The sequence below is a fragment of the Passer domesticus genome, chromosome 2, assembly GCF_036417665.1.
Source record: "Passer domesticus isolate bPasDom1 chromosome 2, bPasDom1.hap1, whole genome shotgun sequence".
Lineage (NCBI taxonomy): Eukaryota > Metazoa > Chordata > Aves > Passeriformes > Passeridae > Passer > Passer domesticus.
In genome coordinates this window covers 52,046,287-52,067,174 of record NC_087475.1, presented here as the reverse complement: position 1 = coordinate 52,067,174, position 20,888 = coordinate 52,046,287, and the positions used below count along the sequence as shown (strand labels likewise).

Genomic DNA, 20,888 nt, shown 5'->3' with positions numbered 1-20,888 from the left:
TTTGATTTTTGCTTTCTGCATTTTCTTGATATCTCTCTTAAAATATGTAGTCATGTCAGTAGGTCAAGCTAATTTTTCTCCAAATTCATGAGCCTTCTCAAAGTGATACCAAGTCTTTTGTCTGTTTTCATCCACTAAGTCTTCAGACCTATTGGTCTCATTAACATTTTTCTGAAATTTATGTGGGAAATATCTCTTGTTGAAATCCATAACTTGTTTTTACCAGTCTGTTTTTATTTATCTTTCAACTTAATAGACAGAATGAATTCATGATTACTTCACACATATTCTAGACCTGCTATTCCATCACATACTAATTAGTTTCAGTTTTGCATGTAAAATAGAAAGACCTCTTGCTGATCCAGTTGCTACTTGGTGAATAAATTTTCTAGCTATCACATCAAAAAATGGCTGATATTTGGTAATATTTTCCACTTTGGATATTGGAAATACATTTTCCTTGCAATATAGCTGTTGCTAACATTTGTATTTCCAGCAGTATTGCAAAGATGATACAGTTAAATCTTTTTCTGCAAGCCAACAGCAAAACCCCAACAAACACCTGTTAGAATATATTTTCAACTTTTCTTAAGTAAACTTTGAATAAATAAAATTGAATTATATTGAAACACTAGTTAAAATATTTATCAACTGTTAATTCATCTTGGAAACTATGACACTTAATCTGTTCATTTCAGAACTTATCCATACGTGCAAGATGTATTTTATATATTTCAGAGTTGTGAGCCATGGGAAAGGTTTGAAAGCTAAGCTAAGGTTTCAAAGTATTCCATAGCCTGGGTAATATTTTAAGACAGTCACTGCTGCTTTATAATAAAAGTATAGCTTCTTTGTGAAAAATGTAACATATGATCCAATATAAATAGAAAATCACCTGAAAGATCCCCAGTGCAGTTTCATCAAATGTGATGGGAACATATTTAGTGAGTTGTCAGCATTTTCAAATGACATTTAAGTTTTCATGTGTCAAACTTAGAAAACTACTGAGTCCACAGAACAGAGTTTGGTAACCATTGGCTTGTCCTTTCGCTTGCAGCTTCAAACAAAATGCTCAGTGTTGTTATAGATTTCACAAAAGCTTTATTTGTGGGTTTCTTTTTGTTTACTAAGGTGTTTAATAAGATGTACATCTTTTTCCAAATAAATACACACCAATTAACACAAATGCCAATACTGTTTTAGGAATTGTTCTTGTTTCTTAGGGGTTTGACTTTATCACAGCAATTCAGATTAATTTAATCTGGTTGTTTACGGACAAACTACAAACCTGCAAAAGGTCCTGAATTATTTTTGCTTTCTCTTTCCATCTGTAGAAAAGAAACCTTATGCTTAACAATTGAGTTTATTTTTTATTGCTGTGCCCAAGGCAAAATCTCAGATTGGGGTTTGCAATCTCAGAAGACAGACAGATTTAATATATTTGTCACTACCTTGACAGGGGAAAAAAATTGCTTAAATTCAGGTGTGAGAGATGAGCCTTTGTGTAACAGATGTAATCCTCACAATGAAATATTTTTCAGGCACTCAGTCTCCCATGTTCTGATTAGAAGACACGAGCCTTTGTTCTAATTGGCCTAACTGTAGTCACTATTTTTATTCAGATACTTCCATTTTCTTTACATTACCCAGCCCAAACTTCTGTGGATATTGTACCCTATTTACTGACTTCATGTATTTCTAAATAATTACAGTATTTTTCTCAAACATAAAAATGCACTTTAAAAGGCTGGAAATGGAAAGGATAACATTCTTAACCACAGTAAATAGCAGTAATAAAATTATAGCTGTAGGCTGATAAAAATGGAGTCCTTTTGAAGATCAAACATAGTGTCATGTTCGTGAGTATCAGGTGAGGTGTCCAGGGCTTCAATTTAGAAATACATCTGTAATTGTCTTTTGTCTTTACTTTCTAATTCATATTTAGGGGCTTTAAAGATCTGTTGTAACAGGACTCTTGTTACATTTAATACGTGCCATGTTGATTGGCGTACTCTAAGTAGGCTTTTCAGTTTGCCTGTGGGGAAATTTAATATAAAAACATTCAACATTCTTTTATTAGTGTTTTTTACTATTCCCAGTCCCATCAGACCTTTGGTGCAAGCAGTGTATTATTGAAAAGCTTATCTGTAAGAAGTGAGCCAAGGGGAAATTCAGCCTTTATTAATATTGACATCATGTTCCTGCACAATGGTTGTCTAAAGAAACTTTTCAATTGGATTTCAACTGCTTTGATGCCGTATAAATGGAAACAACTGAATGCATGATTTAACAGAGAACAGTGAAAAACGTTGCAGCCTCTATGCTCTAACATAAAGCATGTGTTCAAAGATACTACGTGGCTGTATTCTGCAACGTTTTCAGTCAACTTTTAGTTAGGAAACCAGAAAAAAGAACTCCTTTGCTTCAAGATAGATTCCATTTAAAATGAACTTACTTTTTTTTGCATTTTTAACAATTACGTCTTATGATTTTAGGTCTTGGACCTTGGTCAAAGGACTCTAGTCCTGTCGCTCTTAAAAAACACTGTGCAAATTTGGCCTAATTGTTTAATGGACCAGATGCCCTGGCAAGGCAAAAATTGCATAGGATCTGGTGTTGTGGAGCCTCATTTTCTAGACTAGGCTCTAGCTTCAAAAATCCCTGAAAATGACAAATTTCCTGATAACATATCTTTAAGACATCTAGCTACATACAGTCTCTGTAATATTTTCATAAAGCAAAGATACATATGCCATTACAAATTTCAGGTGGAATACATACGGCATACACTTAGTTTTAGCCGGGTTTTAATTTGAAAGGAGTAATGGAGAGGTAGATTTGATAGCATCTGAACAGGGCAAGGGAGATCTAATCCAGTTATTTTCCCCTGCTGAGGAAGAAAGGATGGAAGAGTTAAAGCTGAATTCTTACATAGGCACAATGCATGGTCACTGTGACCTACAACCCTCCTGCTGAAGGTAAGTCACTGTTCAATTATGAATTTAAGGTTTTCTGAGCCAGAGACAGAGGATGAAATAAAGTCTGAGTCTATGGACAGCTCACCAAAGCACTCATTCAGAAGTGCTTGGCCTCCCCAAATCTGTAGCTATGTCTCTATTTCAATTCATTATTATCTAATAAAGAGTGTCCTTAGTAGGTATTCTTTTTCATTTCAGGCTTGAGCCATTTTAGGTTCTTGTCCTGGCTTCTGCTGCAATAGAGTAATTTTCTTCATAGTAGGGGGTACAGTGCCCTGCTTTGGATTTGGTATGAAAATAATGATGATAAGAAACTAATGGTTTAGTTTCTGAGTTGTGTTTATACTAAGAAAAGATCTTTTCTCTCATCCTGGCCCACCAAAGATGAGGTTGGGGATGCACACAAAGTTGACAGGGGACACAGTCAGGACAGCTGACCCTCACTGAGCCAAGCGATGCCCCGCACCTTATGTTGTCATGCTCAGCATACAAAGCTGGGGGAAGCAGAAGGAAATGGGGAACATTTGGAGTGATGGCGTTTGTCTTCCCATATCACCATGAGGTGTGATAGAGCCCTGCTCTCCTGGAAAGACAGAGAACCTGCCTGCCCATGGGAAGTGGTGAATGATCTTGTTTTGCTTTGCTTGCGTGCACGGCTTTTGATTTACGTATTAAACTGTCTTTACCTCATGAGTTGTCTCATTATTTCTCTTCCACTTCTCTCCCCTGTGCTGCCACAGGAGAGTGAGCGAGTGGCTGTGTGGGGCTGAGTTGCTGGGCAGGGTTAAATCATGGTACCCAAAGTGTTTCTGTTTCACCTCTTTTCTTTCTGTTAGTAAGAACAAACATACTTGAAAAATCTGTCTTCCAAATAAGAGTTTTTCATGGTGCCCCAAAAGGACATTTTGTGTTTTATACTGGTACCTCCTGGCAACCATGTACATTGTAGCAGACTAATCATAAATGCTTTATCTCAAATGTTTTTTAACTTTTCCCTGCAAAAAATGTGTGTCACTAAGGACTTCAGCTGTGCATCATAGGTGAAGATCAGGTAGATGGTGATGTTGAGTGTTGGAGACTTGCAAGCAGGTTTTGATGGTGGGACCATATTATGAAGTGTTTCCATTACAACAAAAACAGGTCCATGAGGAAGGGCTGTTATTAGGTACTGAATATATTAAAAATTATGAATCACAGAACTGAGTTTAGATGCTATTCCTTTCCCTCCTACTTATTTCTGCTACTTTTTCATCGCAATAGCTTTTTCAGTGGTCTCATAAGATGGCCTCTGAGATGTGGTTGTCTCAGAACAGTCACATGCTTTGTGAAAAAATGAAGTACTTCAAGTTCTGAATTTCAAAATATTTAAGAGGTTATGTCATTGGGCCTAGGGGAAGTGGAGATGACTCAACATGATAAGCAATCTTTTCCTGACTTTAAACTTTTTTTTTTTTTGTTTAGTAGATTCACAAGTCTCTGAGTCAGTGTAATTTAAGCTAATGAAGAGTTCAAGAGGATAGCAACAAAATGAACAGGGCATCAACAAATAGCAATAAAAATTATTAAGTCAGTTTAGTCTCAAGAAAACACAAAGCCATGATGACAACTGTACTTTATACAACCTATACAATATGCCAGATACAGTACATGTCATGGGGCAAGTTCAAAGGCAAAATATGAAGCACATAGATGCAGTTCTGATGTCAATTTTGCTTCCCAAAGTATTACAGTTCTCTAGAAGTATTACATACATTGGTATCAGTTGAGATATCAGCTGAGGTACTTGAAGGAGCTCCTCGTCTACAAGACAGAAAAAAAATATTTAAAAATCATAAAGAAAGATTGATCTCTTTTGTCTTTTTTTTTTTTTTTTAGATTTAATCTTGTTTTAACTTAGGGAATAAAAATGAAAGACAAATAGTCATCTTCAATCCAAAATATCTTATTAAGGATTGAGAAGCTGCTCCAGCTTGGAGATCTATGAGTGTTTTTTTTGTTTTACTTGAGCAACTGTATCTTAGGGCCTAAGCAATTAAACTTTTCATAGCTTTGGTTTCTTGATCTGAAAAAATTGGATGCCACTTGTGAGAGGAGGTGTAGGCGTTTATATCTTCTTGGATCTTATTTCAGACTCCTTAAGGTAACCATCTAAAATAATTTGAATGAATCATGGGGTTTTTTGCAACTATTTTTCTCTATTGTTTATACAGGGAGCCTAGGAAACTGGCTTAGGCTACGTGACTACATTTAGACAGTGGAAGAGATATGTCAGGATAGATGCTTAGCTTTAAATGGCCAAAGATATATGAAAGGAATATGTGCCTAAATGTTCATTTAGTCGGCAAGTTGGTGAGGGGAGTAATTTCTTTAGCTGGAAAATAAAGACATGTTACTTTTAAGTCCAGAAGCTTATTGACACAAGACTTTAAGCAGTGGAAGATACTGTAAATAATAACTATGGAGATATGCAGTTCTGTAATGTCTAGCAGTTGTAGAAATAAATGTATTTGTTGGACAGCAATAAATACAAATGGAATTGGGAGGAGATAAAATTATGCAAATGGCCTCCATAAGCAGCAACTGTATCTAATGTGAAACTTGGCAAGAACCATTATCAAAGAGATTGTTTCTAAAGCCAAACACTTTAAATTAGGTACTATTTTGTTAAATCTCCTAAGTAATTCTTGCCTTTTCCAGAGGTCATTTAATTTAGAAGCTTAAGATATAATAGACAATACATCTTGTATTTTTTCTAAGTATTGTCTCAGAGTATCTAATTCTTTTCCTGAGGGCAGAGTCCCAACAGCTCGGCTATCTGGTCTTACTGACTTGCATACCATCCCAGTGCACTATTTTAGACACTAACACACTTTAACAGGAGTGATAAGGGGACCCTGTTCTGAAATACGAAGCTTGAATTCCTTTTACAGGAGCCAGCTCAGGTTGTCACAGTTGTGCTGAACCTGAGTTAAAGGGAGTAATGAAGCAGAGTCTCTGCTAAATAGAAGTCAGCCTGGGAATGACCCATGGACCAGGCTGAAGGGATCTGCTGTGGTAATGTTCCTGAAGGCTGACTCCACCTTAGACACACTTTTTTTGAAATGGACAAGGTGAAGCCCTCTGAAAAAAATCCAGGGAATAAACTAGCAATTAAACAATATAAATAAACAGGGACCAGTGCTTCAGAATGCTCTCCAGTCTTCTTTTATTTTATCAGTGTAGACATACAAAGTAAGCTCTCATCAACATTAATAAATTATTAGCAGTGCATCACTCTCCTTTCTACCTCTAATTTTGGGATCACAGTACTGAAACATCCATTCTGGCTAGCACAGGATCAGCTGAAATGACACGAGCTTGTTTCATTTCTCTGTCATATGAAGGATACTTGACTCTTTTTGTACCTAAGCTGGCTTTGGCAGCAGCATAACCATATTTGCGTTTGCGCCTGAGCTAATAAATCCAGCCAGATCCATGCTGTCCCTGAGCAGAGTCAGCCAGAGTTGTGGCAGTTCACAGCAGGGCTAGTCCATAAAGCAGATACCTGAACCATGGCTGTGAGTGTAAGAAAAAAAATGCTTGTGCCTTCTGGACTTGCATTGCATTATTACTTTACAGGCTGCAATTTTTGCTTGCAAAGGACAAAAGAGCCCCACCCTGAGATGAGAACACTTGATTTCCGAGAATAAACATAATTACTGCTGTGTATTTTAGACAACAGTAAATTAAAAACAGCACATTTATATCTCACAGGAGAATTCTGTCTTTTACAGTACAAATGATGATTATGTACACCCCAGGTATTTAAAAACATAGTTTGTATAGTGTGAAAGAAAAAAACATTTCTATACTTAGCAGAGTGGGCTGCACACTACATTAAGGAGTTGTATGATTTCACTCTTGAGTCTTTGATAATCTCCAGATAAACTTATTTTACAAAGTGGCAGAGTATATTGCCATGGGGGTCTCTAAAAACTTCATAATACAGTTATTATATAAATAGTAGCTATGAGAAATCAGTCAAGTTTCCAGAGTGACACATGAGATTCAGCAGGCTTATGGTCCACAGAATTTAAATTAAGGCAATTCAAATTCTGGCCTTTGTGCTAGTTCGACAAAAGAATGACAGGGATTTTTATTTGTCTTGGGACTTTCCCCAGCTTTGCCTTGTGTCCAGTCACAAAAAACTTTTTCAGGTAAAGTCTACCTTTAGCAGATCTAAACTGAAAGCAGAGCATTGGCATATGCAGGAGCAAGAAAGAAAAGGAGCAAGGGCAGCTGAAGGACAGTTTGGAATTGGAAGCAACAGGTTGACAGGGATGAAAAAGGAAAAGTGCCTCAAATTGACTCCAAAGCTGAGCACAAACCCTGGCAGTGCCCAAGTAAACCTTCTTGCACTGGCAGTCTCTGGCTGCAGTGATTAGAGGTGAGAAGGTGCCAGTGTGTTCTGGCAGAGAGGGCAGACACTGCTCAGCAAAAAGGCCATGATCCCACCTTGCTGTGTTTTCTCCTGTGTGTTACTTCTTTCAGTAAAGACCTGCTCTTTTGGCTATGGCTTTAAAAATGTCAGCAGGTCCCTGAAATTCCTTGTTTTCCACTGATAGTCTTACCTAACTTCAGGGAAAGAGATCAAGCTCTGCTGGAGACCAAAAACTTCTTAAATTCCTTAAAAAGAAAATACATAAAATTATGTGAATCCTGATATAAGGTGTGAGAGGGGAAAACAGGGCAAAATTTTAAAAAAAGCACAAAACAAGAAAACTACATATAAAGATAAGAATTATTACTTATTTAACAAAGCATTGTTTTTTCCCTGTCTCTCCTTCTGTGAAGTAAGAATGGTTAGTTCAATTAACATGAATAAAGAAGTGAAAAGAGAGAGCTAAAAATGTTGCGGGTATATAATGTAGGTCCCTGTACTGCATAAGGAAAATGGAAATTTCTTTTCAGATGGTGATTTTTCCTGTCTTGAAAGACTTCTGCAAAGCAAAATCAAAATCACACATAAGAACATTGAAACTCACAGCATTTCTTATAATTAATAATTACCAAAACATACAAAGTACAGAGTGCACTGTGTCTCTTACAGTAGAAAATAGACTTTCATAAAAAGGGAAATTTCAATAACAATCTCAAAACTTTAAAATTTTACAGTGCTACTTTCCTCAGGAATTCAAACCATTATGTTGTCTCAACTCTAAACTCCAACAAAATCATTTTAATTTAAAGTTCGATCTTGTGAATGACAAACATGTAAGATTGGTAAGGCACACACAGGGAGATACTAATGAGAGTGTTAAAGTTTCCAGCAAATTATCCTAAAGATATTTTATTATACATGGAAGCATTCTGCTAACATGTAATGATATCTTGGAAGAGCACTTTTTAGATTCCTGAAAACAAAACAGCAGCTGAAAAACTAGAAAGCCTAAAAAGTATTACAGTTCATCATAAAGCAGACTTGGATAAAATAGGTTAGCTCGTAAATCAGAGTTATAGAATTGACTGCAGTATAACTAAAACAGCGGAAGCAGTACTATTTGCAAAGGAACTACAACTCCAAACAATGCATCTAACCAATAGAAAACAAACACATTAAAAGAAAGGAAATTAGTGAAGTCATTACACAAACCCAGCTGGGAACCCAGCTGTTTAAAGATGAAGCCAGCACTCCAATTCTTGATCTTTGGGAGTGTCTAATTAGAGAACAAACTAAAAAGTTTTTCTCCAAGACAGTATTAAAATAAAAATAAAAAGAAATCTTCCTTTCAGAATCAATCTGCTGTGACAGTGTGCAGGATTTTGGAAAGCTGAATAACCAAGCAAAAGATCACCTTACTACTGCAGAGTTATGGAATCAGTCATGCTTAAATAAGGGCTTCAATCTCCTCAAGCATAATTCCATGACGTACTTATGAGCAGCATTTGTTTTGCAACTTACCTGTTGTGCTTTTAGTACACTGATTAAAATATTAAATGGATAATTTGGAAGCCTACAGTGTTAATCACTCTGCTTGAACAAACCAATCAGGGAAGTACTGCACTGCAGAGGACACAATGGCAAATTGTACTCCAGACCCCAGGTCATGCACCTCTGTCCAGAGCCACTGTTCCTGCAGGAGATGCAGCAAAGCATGTTTGTTTTATTATAGAATTACAATCCCAACTTTGCACTTCATTTTCATGACTCTACTGCTTTGATGTTGATGAACTTTAACACACAAAGGAGTAAGAAGGTTATTGCAAGCATGGGGATTGACCGAAACAGGCAACAGAGGATAAAGGAGACTGGATTTGAAATAGCACAGATAAGAATAAGTGTAACATTACTTCTGACCATATGCATCTAGCAGCTTTAAGATTTCCAAGAAGATTAATGTGAAGATAAAGAGATTTTCTGAAAGAGATGACCTATGTAATCACTCTTCTATTTTGAGAAAATTGCCATTAGACTCAGTGAGAAAACGGAAGGAATTTGAGACCCTTTTCTCAGCTGATTTAAAAACATACCTCAATTTGTCTTCACAATTCTCTGAAACAGAATTTTCTTTAACTTTCTTTTTTCCAAATTATTGCATCACTACTTATGCTCCTTACAACTTCAACATGTCTTCACTGTTGTTAGTACTCTTACCTACTGTTGTTATTACCTTATCTACTATAATTTATGTCAATGTAATGGTCGTGTTTTAGCTGCAGTAATAAAACAATTTCCCCAGTATAATTTAGTTCTAGGGTACCATCCACAGAAATGCTAATACTGTCAGCCAGAATCCAGTAGCAGACAGGTGAGGTTTAAATTTTCTGAGGATTTAGTGCAAGGAAAGGGTCTTGAGGCATCAAGAATGGTATAAAAAATTACATGAAGCAAGACTGTGCAGTGAAATTGTTTTAATGTGTACTGACTTTTTAAGAATGTTATGCGTATGCTGAATATTAAGCCAATACTTGAAGTTATTGGTTATTAATTGAACTTATTAATTTTTTGAAGAGTACCTCTATTTACATTATATTAATAAAACTTTAAATTGCTATAATAAAAGAAGCATGTGGGTTCATTTTTACAAAAATGTATTGTCCATCACTAACCAGTTATTCTGCAGGCTAAATTAATTGAAGCTATTTTATTAAAAATACTTTACCAGTATGCAGTATTTTCATCCCTCCATTGGTTCAGCCATTCATTAAATTAAAATCTATCTTCCTTCTGAGTTTTCAGCCTATCCTCTCATCTGGATTGCAGCCTCATGACAAAGATTTAAGTCTGGAGAAAGTCTTCTAGGATCCAAAGATGTGACAGTGTGCTACTTTCCTTTTCTGTAATATCTGCAGTGTTTAAGTTGCTTAGCTTGCTTTTTCAGTTCCCCCCTGAGCAGATGCCTGGTCATCTTCCCTGTCAGGAGACATGATACACAAATAACCTTCCTAGCAGTTAGACAGATGCCTATGATTGTGTAGTGGCTATTTTCCAAATTTCAAGATGAATAATTACGAGCAAGAAAGACATTTTGGAAGAACTCAGGCAAAATCTCTCCTGAGATGTCCCATCACAGAACAGTCTGCCTGAAGGTCCTCCAGAAGCAGTTCAGTCAAGGAAGGTTTCACTCTGAGCCTTACCTTTTCAAATCTCTCCTGAGCAATCCTGTTAAATGCACAGATTTAGAAATATTGACATTACGATGTAGAGGATTGCTACTTGGGGGTTTTAAAAAGTGTTGGTCATTAACTAAAATTAATTAACATCACTTACAATAAGCAGTGAACTTGGTGAACAGCTGATAGGAGACCTATCTTGACAATGTTCTAGCAAAGAGCTGTGTTTCTGTTTTGAATCCATTCACCTCTTTGAAAGAACTCAATGGTCCACAGAAAAAACAATTTGGAATTTAAAACCACATATAAATATTTAGTATGTACACAGACAATGACTGCTCAAGTATTTGATATTTTATTTGGATGAAGATCAGCTCTTCTTGTAAGCTTTCAATCAACTTTTTAAGATAACTGATTCCACCAGGTGGAAAATAAAATATGTCATCTCAAAATATTTTGTAAACTTTAATGTGTTGTTAAAAAATTAATTTTCTTACCAATTATGTAGTTCAAGGGACACAAGTGCACTTGGAATTTAGGCAACGTGTACAGGGTTTCAGTACAATTCTGCACAAGCAAGCAGTCTTGTGACTGAATATGATTCCCAGATTATACCTTCAACTTGCTATTCCATCTTTTCCCCCCACCTTTACAGTCTTTGGTTTTAAATACCTCAGCTTTTCTATTTTCTTTCCTTCTACCTGTTTTAACTTGCCTTGCATTTGTTTGTCATGTCTTATTAAGAATGAAATCTCTCCAGGACAGGGAACTTGTCTTATTTATTTCTATAGAATTCAGAACAAATATATGGTATTATGTAAATTATTTTAATTAAAAATGAATAATAGTTTCCTATCAAGTCTCATTTTGAGGTCTGTGCTCAATTTTTCTCTAACATGCTTCTTATATTTTTGCCAAGTTAAGTATTTTCTCATGCATATTTAAATACTTACCTTTCCTTATTGAGTGCCAGAATTAATTTACTTTACTTAAGAAGCTGGTTTTCCTATGAGAAATCCCAGTTTCAGGGGGCAAATTCATAGACCCACTGGAGGTAATAAGAATTTTACCATTTATCTCACCGGCGACAAGATTTCCACTAAACCTCAGCTGGCAGGGTTCCCTGCACCATGAACTGCTGTTAAACTGACTGCAAGGTAAACTCTGATTCCAGCTGCAACTGAATGGGGGAGAAAATACAAATTATTTCCCCTTTCACTCATTTCATTGTGTAAAACACTTTCTGAGTGATACTCAGTATCATTTTCTTTGACTTTTATTTTCCTTTATGGTATCCTCCCTCGACTTTGGTTGTGCTCACTCGAAGGTTGTTTTTGCATGATGTTCACCCTTCAGCAAATGAACATATATTGATGCTCTGAGCTCCACTTTTCTTATGCCTTCTTTACCCTCTGTTTTTTTTGGGTTGTGTTTCCCCTTCCTTTTTAGTGAGCTTTTCCCCTTTTAGTGAGCTCACTCTTTTCCAAAATTTTTCTTTTTTTCCAGTCTAGCTCTTCCATGTCTACTAGCTCCACATTGTCTAATAATAGCATTCTCTTTCTTTACATTCACTAGTGAAAAGCAAAATCTCGTCTACTGAAGAAGCTAAATATTGTTATTATTATTATTACCCTTACTTTCCAAACAGGAAAGCAAAACAGAAAGGCAGTGAATAGACAAAAAACAAGAGAATGAATCAGTGTTTAGGTGTGGGATTAGCACACAGAAAGCAATATGCAATTTGTCTCATGGTTGAGATTTTCTCCCAGTATTGAGATATTCATCTCGTGGCCTGCTAAACTGAAGCAGGCAACAGCCACACTGTCATTTTGCAGCAGCTTGGGCTGCTTCCACTGTTTGCAGCTCACAGAAGAGCCCCTGTGAAATTGAGAATTAAGTATAAATTACACTGAATAGGCTGAGTTTAGTTTTGGGAGTCACAGCATCCTGAAACTCCAGAGGGCCCAAGTTTTACAGACATAGGAATGTGTCTTTGATAGATAGATCTTACACTCAATGTGCCCTGGAAGCCTCTGCACACACTGTATTGTGTCATTCTTTGAGAGAAAAAAAACAACTCTACCCTCAAGCAGAAATAAATAACAAAAATAAAACCATTCTCCTAAGCAATTTCTTAGTGAGTGATTGCTTATGAGAATATTTTCACTCTGTTTTGTTAATTCTTGAAATGAGTGCTAAAGTACTTCTACTGGCAATGGATTTACTTTATACTAGCACAAGGAAAAAGAAAGGTGAATTTTAATAAAACTGAAGAATAATCAGTGAATGTGTTTGTTTCTTTTAAACATTTACAACAGCTGTTGCAAAGTTGGCAAAGATGCATGCCAGAGAGCTACATATCTGATACTACAAACTGTTTGTTTCACACTTTATTCAGTAACAGCTGGTAAAATGGTATTTAAGAAGAGTTTTGATTTAATCTAATGAGAAACTATGTTGCAATGTACTGTTCTGCCTGCGGAAAATAATAGGGCAAACATTGATTTTTATGTTGCTATAATAGTTTCGTTTTCAATAAATAGGAATTTATATGCATAGTTATTTGCTACCATTCCTCTCTCCATATACAGGCTACCAAACAAAACCAAACAGTCTTGGAATGAAGTTTAGCCACTTGAGAACTGCCAGAACAGGAAAAGATCTCCCTTAAAATTTGTTTTATGTTCCACTGACATAAGACCAAGCTGGTGTCAAAGGGAACCAGACGGTGGGACCTAGAGAGAGGCAGAAAGGAATTGGGGCACACCAATACCAACACCAACATGAAAGGAGCATAAACAGAAAACAGAGCCTGGATAGTAGCATACACTTAAGTCCAGTTTCACATATACACCAATATTTGAATTATTAAATATCTTATTTATATATTTTAAGAATTACATAGTTCTTAAATACACTAAGACAAGACAGCAGACAAAATGTAGCATCTACAAGAGCTCTGACTCAAAGCAGCTTTTTTCTTCCATTAATATGAATACTATTAGAATTTTGCTCATTTTACCTCAGTGTTAATCAAGGTCACAATCAGGTCTAAAAGTATGTGTTTATGGTAAAATGAAGCAAGCAATGAGCTGGACACCCAATAATTTACACTAATTAAGTGTTACTTACCTTATCATTTTGCACTACAACTACCTCTGTCAGAGGCAGGGCACATATCTGAAAGTAAGTCACTCAGCAGACCTTACCTCAATGTCCAAACCACACAAGATATTATCCCTTCTCCCCCAACAGCCTCCTACTTTGTCCCAAGAGACTTTTAATTCCTGAACACCCTCACTATCTTCAGCCACACAATTCCCCTCAGCTTTATGTTATTAGGTTATACATCTTTAATCTTGTAAATGGAAACACAAGCCCTCACATCAATTCAGACCCTTAGAACTGAAAATACACACACACAAAAATTAAAATATAGTATAAGAGTCACAGAGAGACCTTCTAGGGAAGAAATGTGGCCAGCCAATTGGGCACCATCAGAGAAATGGGCCCAAAGCAATGTGGTGGTGAATCAGTCTGTATCTCTTGGGCTGGTTGTCAAGGGTCACTCTGTAGATCCTTGCCATGTAGGCATGGGTGCCACCAAGAAGACAAAGTTCTCCTTTGAGTTCTAAATGGAAGTGCAATTGCCAATGAAGCAGTCACTGGCTTGAGAAGACCAGGGTGTTATGTGGCTCATCTGAGACTGATTTAAACCTGTTCATATTCCAGAATTTCTTGGAAGTTATTTTGCAGAGGCTGGATTAGTAATGCACACCATCAGCCATTTCTAAACAGTTTTACATATTTCCAAGCAGAATTTTTTTCCACATATTAAAAATGAGCCCTGTCAAGTAGACATCCTTTGGATGATTACAACTTCAATTTAAGTTTATTGGGACTTTTGAGTATGACTTTAATACAGGATGAAAAGCACTCATGACATCTGATACCTATTAATTTGGGAATTCACAATTTAATACCTTCAGTGGTATGAGTGTCTTACTTATTTGCAAATACATTTCAAAGTGTGTTTACTTGTGCTTATAATGACATTATGCTGAGAATATTTCCTCCTCAAAGGAATTTATCATATTTTGTTTGCTATTACTAACATGTTTTTTGAGCTGTTAGTCTGAAACAAATATTTAGACAAGTGAAGGAAGTAGTATTATTATTTCTCCCACTGCACATTAGTAAAATGTAAAGTACTGTGCACCTAGATTGTTATCTGTTTCTGATGAAGCTTGTGATTATATTTTCTGGGTTTAGTTTGAAAGCTAAGACATCTGTTTATCTGGTGCATACAGAATAACTCTCATGTCTCTTCATCTCTTAAATTTTCAAAGGCTTTCATTCTGTTTTAAATCCTTTGAAGAAGCAGTAATCAAAGACAAAAATTATCAGAGGTACATTTTTGTTTTCCAAACAATGAAAATAACAACGCTCATCATACTCCGATTTCAGGCACTTGCAATGAAACTTCAAACCTGGAGATTTGCCACAGAAATCAAAAGTAATATGGGTAGCAGCAAACTCCAAAGTGCTGGCTGGATTACAGTTAATATGGGTATACCCCCCCTAGACTTCAATTCATCATATAAATTTAAACCAGGCATTTAAATAATAAAGACCAATAAGGCAATGCAAAGACATCAAAAAGCATATCCCATCACAGCATGACAATGCATCAAAGTTTTTTTTCTTCTCCTTTTTTTATTCAGATAAAGAAACCAGGGAGAATAACGGTGAAATGCCTTTGTAGCACAAAAGCATACTGAAAACAGAACATTGAACAAACAATATTTTGCCATTCAAAACTGATTTTGAGTTTCAGAACTTAGATTGAAGCAATATTTTACAAAGAGGAATCAATATATCTCTGTGAAGAAATTGGCATTGCAGTTGAACACTTTTCTTGCCAAATCTATCCAAATTACAGTTTTACTTAGCACTTGAGAGGAAAACTAATAGAGGTCTTTCCTAAAAACCTGGAAAGTTTTCTATGTATTCATTCATTTATTACCTCCACATACACCTCCACTATGATCATGTCATTTGGAATAATCTTTGGGCAGAAGAATTAGCAGATTTAGTCAAGTTAAGAATAGAGGGAATATGGGAAATGTTTTTTTCAAAAACTTTAATTAATTTGTGGCAGATTTGAATGCCAGGGTTAAGCCCGCACAAACTTGAAGTCAAACATGGTCTTTAAAGATTTGCCTATTATTTTTTGTTTTATTAGAGATTAGCATGATGAAGATGATTGTTAAGAACGAATTCTGTACTCAGTGATAGGATTCCTGCTGCCCAGATTTAGATCCCTGTGCTGTAACTGCCGACTTTATTAATCATCCTTTACAACCAATGCAGAGAAACACATTTTGCTGGTGTCCCACTCACCTGACCTATCATGGACTTCTGCTTCAATATGAAGTGAATTGCAGCCCAGAAGCATCTAATAACAGGAGCTTGAATGACCAATTCACTGGATACTTATCCGTGTTTGGTCAAAAGGATTTCATGCATTTCCTTCCCTTTGTGACAAGTCCTTGGTCGTCCCACATACGAACTGCAGGGAAGGAAGGAAGTGGCAGAAGGAAGTGGCGGAAGGAAGTGGCGGAAGGAAGGAAGTGGCGGAAGGAAGGAAGTGGCGGAAGGAAGTGGCGGAAGGAAGGAAGGAAGGAAGTGGCGGAAGGAAGGAAGGAAGTGGCGGAAGGAAGTGGCGGAAGGAAGTGGCGGAAGGAAGGAAGTGGCGGAAGGAAGGAAGTGGCGGAAGGAAGGAAGGAAGTGGCGGAAGGAAGGAAGTGGCGGAAGGAAGGAAGTGGCGGAAGGAAGGAAGTGGCGGAAGGAAGTGGCGGAAGGAAGGAAGGAAGTGGCGGAAGGAAGGAAGTGGCGGAAGGAAGGAAGGAAGGAAGTGGCGGAAGGAAGGAAGGAAGGAAGGAAGTGGCGGAAGGAAGGAAGTGGCGGAAGGAAGGAAGTGGCGGAAGGAAGGAAGTGGCGGAAGGAAGTGGCGGAAGGAAGTGGCGGAAGGAAGTGGCGGAAGGAAGGAAGGAAGTGGCGGAAGGAAGGAAGGAAGTGGCGGAAGGAAGGAAGTGGCGGAAGGAAGGAAGGAAGGAAGGAAGGAAGGAAGGAAGGAAGGAAGGAAGGAAGGAAGGAAGGAAGGAAGGAAGGAAGGAAGGAAGGAAGGAAGGAAGGAAGGAAGGAAGGAAGGAAGGAAGGAAGGAAGGAAGGAAGGAAGGAAGGAAGGAAGGAAGGAAGGAAGGAAGGAAGGAAGGAATTAACTTTTCTGAACTGGGCATAATTTTCACCTTAAAAACATATTCCTTATTTGACTCATCAGTATTCCTACAGCTGCCCAGCCCCTGAAATTGGGCTGAAGACATATGGGAAGAAGAGAAAGAATGTAATACAGTCTCATTCTGGTCCTCAGCCTTCACTCTGGAGTGCGGAGCAGACATCACACAGGGTCAGAATCCTGCAGGTTCCACAGGTTCAGCTCTGCACTCTACTCAGTGGCATGTAATGGGACTCTGGTGGGTTAGTGTGCCAAGACTGTGCAGCTTTGTCATGCCTCACACTATTTTGAACACCAGTTGTACAAATAGCATGCAAATTCTCTCTTCACAGATGCATTGAACAGGAGGAGATAACTGAAGGTATTTTTTGCTGTGCTGGAAAGCAGAGATGAACTTTCAAAATGACAAGGTTTTTGACGTTTGCTTGGTTTGTTACTGATGTTTAGCCCACAGATACCTAGCATGGAGAAAAAAAACCACAAATGTCTGTCACTCAAAAGTAGATAGGAAACTATATTCATGTATATTTCTTTTGACAACATTGGTTTCCCTTATCCCTACATTCTCTTTTTAAACAAGTGTGGTTTGATTAGATCAGTAATGATCAAAATAAGCTTCAACAGAAGCAACTTTCTGTTCCTTTAATAACTATGACACCTGAGTCCTTTGCCCCTCAAAACACACACACACACAAACACACAAACATAAAAAAGAAAGACTAAAATTGAAAAAAGCATGGGATTTTTCTAATTTTAATAAATTGAAATAGTTGTTCTCATTTGTTTTAAAAGCCCCTTTTGCTGTCACAATTAATCATTGAGGTTGCAATTTAGTTTATATTAGTTTGACTAGTCTTAAAATAACTGCAGCAAGTGCTAAAAGTGGAAGCTTTCCTCCATGTTATACTAGGACTACATATTTGCTCTCTGTGAAGAGCAGTGCTGGCTTTCAGTCCTGTTGGCTCAGGGCTGCACTCACAGCCCCGTGAGCAACTCAGACTGAGTTGCAATGGCTTTGAGATGACTTAAACCCAAACTACTACTGAAAGTGCTAATTCCCCCGGTTCTTCCTCTGCCCACATATTCTACTCCCACACTTCCCATTAGCATTTATGCAAAAGGAACTGGTCCAAGTGAAAAGTTTTAGTACTTTGGAAGCTGGGTGTTGGACCAATTCCCAGATTTCTCTAACAAGGTAGCCATCAGATCTCACGTGCTGGCACAAAGGAAATGGTGGGAACAGGGAGACAGAGAGGAGAGGTTGGAGAGAGCATCTTCTTTCGCTGCCTTTTTTTACTTAAGTTAAATTAAAGTGTTCATGAAAGCACAGCCTAATTTAATTCACATTTCCAAGTTACTCAGTATTTCCAAGATAGATGAGTGACTGTCACACTCTCTGATTCTCAGTTCTACCTCCCTCCCCTCCATCTGGGAGCAACCTCAAGATGCTATCATCACAGCAGCAAAAGAGCCCTCAAAAGCATATTTGGCTGTCAGCTGGGTAGTTGACTTCAATTAGAAGTGTGAGGACTTTTGTTCTATAGGTCACAGGTAGATTTTCCTAGCCAGATTGGGTTGCTAATCTATTCGGGTCCTTTGCCTTCACCTGCATGGCTTGATTTTTTGGCAAAGGGAAATAACAATAGGGTCAGCTATATATGTCTTATGACCTTGATCGAAATGGAAAACACAGAATTAAAGTAAAAACCTAAGCAATTATTATGAAGAAAATTAAGATTTTCAAACTGTATTAAAATAAAAATGATCAGTAGAAAAGGTGAGAGAAATCAAAAGTAAAGAAAGAAAGAAAGAAAACTAAATATATAGTAATTTTGATAAACTAGCATAGTGAAAATAGTGTAATGAAACATTGAAAATATATTGGCCTTCTGTCTCAAATGGACAGATATTCTTTTAAAACCCATGAATATTGTGTCTTAATAAAACTCATTTCAATGTAAATTTCAAAAATATTAAGAGAGCAACTTTTGAAATATTGAAAGCCCATCTGTTGTAAACCAATATGCTATGAAGCATTTCAAAAGTGACACAGAAAAAGACCCAAACAACTGATGCCTTTGTTGAATATAAGTCTAAGATGGTACATGGCTTAATGATTTTCTTTTTACACAGAAAATTATCATCTTGCCTCTTGGTTTTCAGCAGGTCTTGCTCCCCCTTCTGCCCTGGATATTTGTTCTCCTCCCCAGCTGGAAGAATACATCCCACTGCTCAGTGACAATGCACGTGTATAAATCATTGACCCGAATACCAAGTCAGGTGTACTTGGCCACTCTTTAAGGAACAGAATGCCTGGACTGTAAGATAAGGTAAGACAGGTATTTTTAAAAATTATTTTTAAAAAGTAGAAGGGGTTGTGTAGAAGACAGAGTTAACAAGCAATATCTAGAACAGATTTAGGACCCTACACCTGAGAGAACTTTGAAGTGTAATCCATCCTGCCTCTTATCCTCTCTACCAATTCTAAATGAGCCTTCTCAGGAAGGGAAAGCCCAATTTGTTTAAGCATCCCCCAGTGTTAATCATTTGGTGTTAATAAATCATCTCATTGCATACAGTGTCTGTCAGCAGCAGGCTTTCCTGAAATGCTACTGAACAACACTGAACTGCATATGGAGGTCAAGAAAAGGCATTTTCAGCAATGGGCTTGCATGCATATGGGGTTATATCCTATTCTGAAGCAGGCAGATGAAAATGAAGAAAGAATTCAACTCCTTAATGTATCTGGTGTAATTTTAAATGCCTTAGGCTCTGTCTGCATCAGGAGGTCCTGAAGTCCAAGAGGAGCACTCTTGCAGTGCTCAAGACTCCATGTCCACACCACTTTCATCTCACATTTTTTAATTTTGGACTATTTGTAGTCTGGTCTGGGAGGGTGAACTTGGTGTGTTCACGTGGAAAGCATTCTCCAGTTTAGTTTAGACTCCCCCAAACCTGGTTCACTGGCTTTGGAACCACTTTCTAATGTGAACCACAGCTTAGAAAAGGGAACTTGTCAGAGATGTTTCAGAAATGCACTCCTGATGCAAACATCTGCAAGGCATCTGAGGCATTTAGCCAATCAGATAGGCCAGAGATTGTGGAAGGCCTGTGCCTTTTTGGAGGAATATTTTGAAGGTAGGCAAGACACTACTTTGTCTAAAACAGCAGTAATACCTCTGGCACTCCCTAAGGGGAAAGAGAATTGGATTAATACCTCTCATGGCAAAATGAAAACAAATATGAGCCCTGTGCATATTCTGACCAAAGCAAACAATCCCCTTAATTTTCCCATCTGTGAACACAGACCTCTGTGACAGTAAATGAGGTATTTATATATATTTGCACAGAATCTTTTTCTTTTATCTTCTCTGTTTGTATAGTGCTATGAACCTCTGAGAATTATCTGTATTTATCTGCCTGATTCCTCCCATTTGGTTTTGTATCTCTTCAGTTCTATCTTTTCTTTATTTCCAGAAGTCCACATGGCAGCTTTCCAATTGTATTTATGCACTCCAACTAATTGAGTCACATAAATGTAAGTAATTTGAAATATTATTGTGAGAGATTTCTGTTTGCCTCTTTAATTAAGCAGTTGTTCACAGGTGCATACAGTTACAAGAAAATTAATTGATAGCTTTATATTGCAGTTCTTGAGTCTGCTGCTTTTTGGTGTTTGCAAACAGTGCCATTACATATGTCTAACATTGTTCATTTCTCATTTTCCTTCAGAAAAGGTTAGGACAGATTGACCTATCTATTGGAAAATCTATGCAAGCAGTAAAGGTAATTTTCCTAAGAAGGAAACTGAGCAAATGTTTATTTGTGGAATAGTTTATTACCAATGTGAAGAGCTGCAACCCTGCCCTATTTTTCTGCAACCTTAGAAAGTATCTTGAATGCCAAAAATCATTGCTAGGGGCAGCTAATCACTTGTTGTGGAATTGTGGGCACCTTATTTATTGTTTCCATAGACTTCATTACCTTAATCATACAGGATTATTACAGGACTATTAATA

General features: G+C 37.2%; 2 long non-coding RNA genes across 7 annotated transcripts in view; one reads left to right on the top strand and one right to left on the bottom strand.

Annotated features, from left to right (window-relative positions):
* Positions 1-4,575: 4,575 nt before the first annotated feature.
* LOC135295412 (uncharacterized) lies at positions 4,576-16,191 on the bottom strand. Of its 2 annotated transcripts, XR_010357495.1 has the most exons (4): positions 15,975-16,191; positions 10,121-10,371; positions 7,589-7,643; positions 6,221-6,533 (listed from the first exon to the last, which is right to left on the bottom strand). It is a non-coding gene; the product is annotated as an uncharacterized LOC135295412 (long non-coding RNA). The 2 variants fall into 2 exon arrangements; XR_010357494.1 differs by lacking the exons at positions 6,221-6,533; positions 10,121-10,371 and adding an exon at positions 4,576-4,778.
* Positions 16,192-16,507: 316 nt separating this feature from the next.
* The window catches only part of LOC135293920 (uncharacterized), a 190,021-nt gene continuing 185,640 nt past the window's right edge, over positions 16,508-20,888 (top strand). For all 5 annotated transcript variants that reach the window (XR_010356031.1, XR_010356029.1, XR_010356028.1 and 2 more), the window contains exons 1-3: positions 16,508-17,230; positions 19,033-19,199; positions 20,347-20,407. This is a non-coding gene — a long non-coding RNA (uncharacterized LOC135293920). The remainder of the gene's footprint in view (positions 17,231-19,032; positions 19,200-20,346; positions 20,408-20,888) is intronic.